A 6,742-nucleotide genomic window follows, 5' to 3' on the forward strand; every position below is an offset into this window, starting at 1 on the left:
GTAGAGACGATGGCCTCTCTTTTCCTTGTTTCTCCCGAGCTGTGTCATCTGCTTGTCTTCAAGGAATGCAGAAGGTGTAATCAAAAGTGTGGTTTGGGGTCACACACGCCATGTTCACTAGTTGTGTACACTTAGACAAATTACTTGGAGAAGGCAATGGCACCCCACTCCAGTCCTCTTGCCTGGAAAATCCCATGGGCGGAGGAGCCTGGTAGGCTGCAGTCCATGGGGTCACAAAGAGTCGGACAGACTGAGCGACTTCACTTTCACTTTTCACTTTCATGCATTGGAGAAGGGAATGGCAATCCACTCCAGTGTTCTTGCCTGGAGAATCCCAGGGACGGGGGAGCCTGGTGGGCTGCCGTCTATGGTGTCGCACAGAGTTGGACATGACTGAAGTGACTTAGCAGCAGCAGCAGACGAATTACTTAAATCCTCTGAGCCTCAGTTTTCTCATCTGTAAAAGTGGAACAGGGCGTAACTTTTCTGGTTACTAAGAGGCTTACAGATAATGATGCCAGCTATCTAGAATGATAGGTGCTCAACAACTGCTAGCTGTTACTGCTCTTATGAGTCAAAAAAAGATATACATTATCCAGACAACATTTATTATATCCCCAGTTAGCTGCTGGGGACTATGTGAGGACTGAGATTTGGTTCCTGTCTGAGAGGATCTCACAGTCTTTTTGGGAAAACGGGCAAGTAGGCTTGTGAATCCTGTCAAAAGATGTGCATTACACTGCATCCTTGCAGTGAACTTGGCCTGTTGTATATCAGATTCCTGTAGTGGAAAACAGGAGTTTTCAACTTGAGGAAGGCAAACTTGAAGAGCTTCTTCAAATCTATAGTCTTAAAAAGGACCTTTCCCCACAAATTAAACTTTACCATATTCAGAGGATTGAGTGAGTCAAAATTTCTTCATGCCTTTAATTAATTGTTTTATTTTATCAGGATTTTACTTTTTAAAGCAGTTTAGGGTTCACAAAATTGAGAGGAAAGTAGAGCAATTTCCCAAACCCCCACACATGTATAATCGCCCCTATTATGAAACTCCCCCACCAGATCAGTCCATTTGTTATGATCGATAAGCCTACATTGATAGGTCATTACCACTCAGGGTCCATAGTTTACCTTTGGGTTCACACGTCACAGACATGGAGTGTAAAGACACATTAAAAAAGAATCTCCTAACTTTGACATGACTGAGTGGCTGAATTACAACTCTGACCCTCATTTTCAGTTTATATGCACACTGTTGTTTAGTTGCTAGGGTGTGTCTGACTCTTTGCGACCCAATGAACTGCAGCACGCCAGGCTTCCCTGTCCTTCACTATCTCCTGGAGTTTGCTCAAACTCATGTCCATTAAGTTGGTGATGCCATCCAACCATCTCATTGTCTGTTGCACCCTTCTCCTCCTGTCCTCAATTTTTCCCAGCATCGGGGTCTTTTCCAGTGAGTTGGCTGTTTGCATTATGTGGCCAAAGGATTAAAACTTCAGCTTCAGTTCTTCCAATGAACATTCAGGGTTGATTTCCCTTATGATTGACTGGTTTGATCTCTTTGTAGTCCAAGGGACTCTCAAGAGTCTTCTCCCGCACCACAATTTGAAAGCATCCCTTCTTCAGTGTTCAGCCTTCCTTATGGTCCCACTCTCACATCCATACATGACTACAAGAAAAACCATAGCTTTGACTCTACAGACCTTTGTTGGCAAAGTGAAACCTCTGCTTTTTAATATGCTGTCTAGGTTTGTCATAGCTTTTCCTCCAAGGAGAAAGCATCTTTTAATTTCATGGCTGCAGTCATTGTCCACAGTAATTTGGGAGCCCAAGAAAATAATATCTGTTGCTGCTTTCACTTTTCCCCCTTCTATTTGGCCATGAAGTGATGGGGCCAAATGCAATGATCTTAGTTTTTTAAATGTTGAGTTTTAAGCCAGCTTTTTCATTCTTGTCTTTCACCCTTATCAAGAGGCTCTTTAGTTCCTCTTCAATTTCTTCCATTACAGTGGTATCAACTGCATTATCAGGTTGTTGATATTTCTTCCAGCAATCTTGATTCCAGCTTGTGATTCATCCAGCCTGGCATTTCCCATGATGTACTCTGCATATAAGTTAAGTAAGCAGGGTGACAACATACAGCCTTGAATACTCCTTTCCCAATTTGGAACCAGTCTGTTGTTCCATGTCCGGGTCTAACAGTTGCTATGGGGAAGAGCCAGGAGAGAATTATCAAATGGCAGAAGAAAATTTACTGCAGTGGAGAAAAGAGAAGAGTCGTCATTTTAAATGAATTCAAGTGTGGCCAAATGATCTAGACATCGCTCCATAAATTTTAGTAAAGCAAAGATAATGATAAGATTCTAAAAGCTTCCGAGAGAACAAGAGTCCTGTGAAATTTGATACCGCACAGATTGGTGTCAAACTGAACTTTAATGAGTCTAAAAGACAATATCTTTAAAATTCCAAGAGAAATGTTTTTTTAAATCTAGAACTATATCTCTAACAATATTTTGATTTAGTATGAGGTATAAATGAAGACATTTCAGGCAAGGTAATGGAAAATTTCTTCTTACATGGCCAACCTGGAAAAATATACTTGACAGTATGCTCTAGAGAAATGGGGAAAAAACAAAAAATAAGATATGAAATTAAAAAAAAGATGGAATTAATCAAAGAGTACAAGGAAAAGAAATGACAGAATGCTAGCTGGGTAGCATTGAAAGCAGTAAGTCCTAATTTTATAAACAGAGCATGTAGTGGACACCAAAATGACATTAGGATAAATGGAATGAAGGCCCTCAAATGCTGTACAAAACTAAAAGATCATATTGAAAAAATGAGGAGGATATATGTGAGGAAAATACTGATATGGAAAAAGTTGCAAAGGAAAGACATTGCCAAATGTGAAGCAAAGGGAGACAAAGCTTGGTTTTCATATACTAATGGAATCTTAAAAAAAGAGAAACCATTTAACTTTATCACAGAAACATGTTCCTTCAGGTCTCCTAGGATTTATCATATCGGATCAATAGAAGAGGAAATGTAATCCTACCACACAACATGGCTTTTCTGGAGAAAAAATGTTTACATTGTCATAATACTAGTTATGTTTTCAAATATCAGTATCAACCTACAGACAGAGCATGAGGGAATTACTAGGACATGGAGCACAGTGTCAATGTAATTACGTTTTATTCTCCTAAAAAAAAAAGCAGAACTGACAAAAGATAAAAAATGGGTAGGAGTGTAGAGTGGGGTGGAGTCACAGAATCTTTATATTATTCTTTGAGATTAAGAGATGCCATTGAAAGTGGATGGAAAAAGAAAGTTTTAGGCATCTCACTTATATTCTCAATAGATAGAATCCCCTCACTCACTACAAGACACAATTAGAGGAAAGGACTGCAAATAGAAGAGCTGAGAGTGAGTTAACTCTCATCTGGTTGTCATAGAACATTCATAGAATATGTTCAAAATTGATAAATAAAGAGACAGAGGTGCATTTGTTATTTATTGCTGCATAACATATTACCCCATAACTGTACAGCTTAAAACAGTAAATATTTGTTAACTCTGTGTGGGGGCTTCCCTAGTGGCTTAGTGGTAAAAAATCTGTCTGCCAGTATAAGAGACACAGGTTTGGTCCCTGAGTCAGGAAGATCCCCTGGAGAAGGAAACGGCAACCCACTCCAGTATTCTTGCCTGGGAAATCCCATGGACAGAGGAGACTGGCCGGCTACAGTCCATGGGGTTCCAAAAGAGTTGGACATGACAGAGCAACTAAACAATAAAACAACTCTGTACCAGGAATTTGGAGTGACTTGGCCAGGTAGTTCTGGCTCAGTTTCTCCTGAGGTTGCAGTCACCCTCAGTCTTGCTTGTGGCTATAACATTCACTCCTGATATGGCAACCTTCCCTGCAGGTGACTGGAGGCTTCAGTTTCTCTCCAAAGGGCTGCTTTAATGCCCTCATGAGAGCTGCTTCCTTCGGAAGCCAATTGTTACCTAGCTCCAGAGGTCACATGCTGTCACTTCTGCAATATCCTATTGGTCATATAGGTTGTTTTTCCTAGAATATGTACTTCATAAGAATATGAGTAAGGAAGTGAGGCTTATTGGAGGTCATCTTGGGAGGTGGATGCCATAAGAGGTATGAGACCATTATTTAGAGCTGAGGAGTGAGTATCAAATGAACAAAATGTACAACTGCTTATAAAAGAAATTTTTATACTCTGATTTTTTTCAGTATGTACATATTAACACTGTTTATATTTTGTTTCTTTTCAATATTTATTATCTGTTCATATTAAGGTATGTATATAATTTTATGAAAATATAATTATGCTATATGTCCTAGTCAGAGTCTGCTTCTTCCATTAAGAATTATCTTGATTATTCATTCCATTGTATATTCTGTAAAGATGATTTAAAGAATATTGCTTTTATATGAAATACATATTTGTTTTGAATAGAAAATCACCCACAACCCTGTCATTAGCCTTTTAATTATCAAGAGAATATCTCATACTCTTTCTCTCTCAATCTAGATACATGTCTTGTTTAAAAGTGGGAGCTTTCCGGAAAACCTGACTGTAGTGGCTACATTTTATTTCATTGTAAAAGTTTATCATAATTTAACTATCTTCCTGTTATAGGACATGTTTCCAATTATTATAACAAGTGCTTTATAGCAATCACTGTGTACATCTCTGATTTATTTCAGGTAAATTCTTAAAAGCAGAAACACACAGATGAAATTTATGAATACAGTTGAGGCCCCTGAAAAAGCACAGGAAGCTTTCCCCTGAAGTTTGTACTAACATCTACGTTGCAGTGTCTGAGAACACCTGTCCTACTGAGCCTTTGCTGCCTTTGTACTCTTGTGGATCCATACTGATTGGAAAGAGGGAGGACTCCCTAGGGACAACTTGGACCAAAGAAAGGAATTAGGTTCCAGCTCTGAGATTCAGTTTAAAGAGGGGAAAACAAGCAAAGCAACAGAGAACAAAACTTACTTTCTCGGGCTGCTGCAGTGGAAGTACACACAGGGGGCATCTATTTGAAGACTTCTGTGTCATTATTTCACAATTTCTCCTTTGCACACTGGACTGTTTCTATTTCCCCTACTCCCATGCTCATAAACTCTTAAATTACATTTACCTTTACTGGGATATAAAGGTCAGATGTAATTTACCTAATAGAACCAATTGATGGAAATCTATACAGTGAAAGAGATATTAGGCTTGAAAAGCTAAGAACATTTTGTCCCTGCTTCTGTGCTGCTCTCAGCATGTTTTAAATACGACCCAGCAGTTGTTAACGGATACCACATGTCACCATCTTTAAATGACCTTATCCATCTTATCACCACAATTTCAAACTAAAGGAAAAAACCCCCCACCACCAAATAATCCTGAATGATGCTGCCTGTCATGTTAGCCATCAGCAGCCTTGACATGGTCAGTAATTCTTGTAGATATTGTATCATTTACCAGATTACACTGAATATAAAAATCTCTTGAAAAACATCTCTCTCAAAGTTTGTCTTCTTGGATTGAAATATAATGGTAGTGAAAAGAAAAAAAAATGTGATTAATTTGAGCCTTCTAGATAAGCAAATCCAATCATTCACATCTGGGAATGGATCAGGGGGCCTGTGTTCACTTTCCAGCTCTACTCGTGAGCTGCCTTCCTTTCAGAGGGACCTGAGTTCTTCCCTCTTACTCTCAATTTGTCAAATGTGGCAGATGACACTTTTCTTAAGTTAATTCTCCAAGTTTCTTTAAGGATCAAAAATATTGAAAAACTCTCATCTTTTTTATAAGTATTATGTGGGTATTAGAAGCTAAGAGTACAGTTTTGGCCTCATTTTGAAACTTTTAATTGTCTTTTTCAATCTTGGATTAGGGTCAGTTATCTTGCATCACTAGTAACACGCCAATAGGATTAAAGCCAATTTTCCTAATCCCATTAACTTTTGTAGTTATAAAATCTATTTCTTTTGTTATTAAGAAAAAAGTTAATATCAAATAACTGCTGCTTTGACTAAGAGCAAAAATACTAAAATTTATAGTATTTTACAAATGATAAATTTTGTTTTTTCTAGTCTTGCTCCCCTCCTCCCTCAATTTATTTTTTATCTACATTTGAATGATTAATAACTTTTTAAACCAGTTTGACTAAAAAGACTGACAATTTTTAAAAATGATTCTAACAATTAGTATTTATCAAATCTCAGCCTTTCACCCAGAATAGTTAATTTTCCCTCTAATTACAAATAAATACTAACCAATAAAACACAAAATTATACACAGATGTTCATACCCAACATGAAGTCTACTATTTCCTTTCTTTCAAGGACAGGTTCGAGCAACTCAATCAATTAACATGATTGTCCAAGGAGAATATTGTTGATTTTTCTGTGTGACAACATTGACAACATCATTGCTTTTAGTACCTTTTTCCAAACGCCTTTAAAAAAGCCAAAATGTTCCCAAAGCATTGGATACCCATGTCAAATTTAGTAGAGATTCTATAGGGTAGATCGCATGAAATTAAACCACATACCCACAGTAATAATCGAACCTCCTTAAAAGGCAGTTTTGCTACCTACCTTTGTTTCTAGAGCTGCCAATGTCAATCTTGTCTGCTCAGTGGCCCTATCATATTCTTATTTCCAACAACTTACAGGGCTTCCCCTGAAGGGAGTCCTTCTGTTAAGTTTCAGTTACCTGTGAGT

This window comes from Bubalus bubalis, chromosome 9, assembly GCF_019923935.1.
Source record: "Bubalus bubalis isolate 160015118507 breed Murrah chromosome 9, NDDB_SH_1, whole genome shotgun sequence".
NCBI lineage: Eukaryota > Metazoa > Chordata > Mammalia > Artiodactyla > Bovidae > Bubalus > Bubalus bubalis.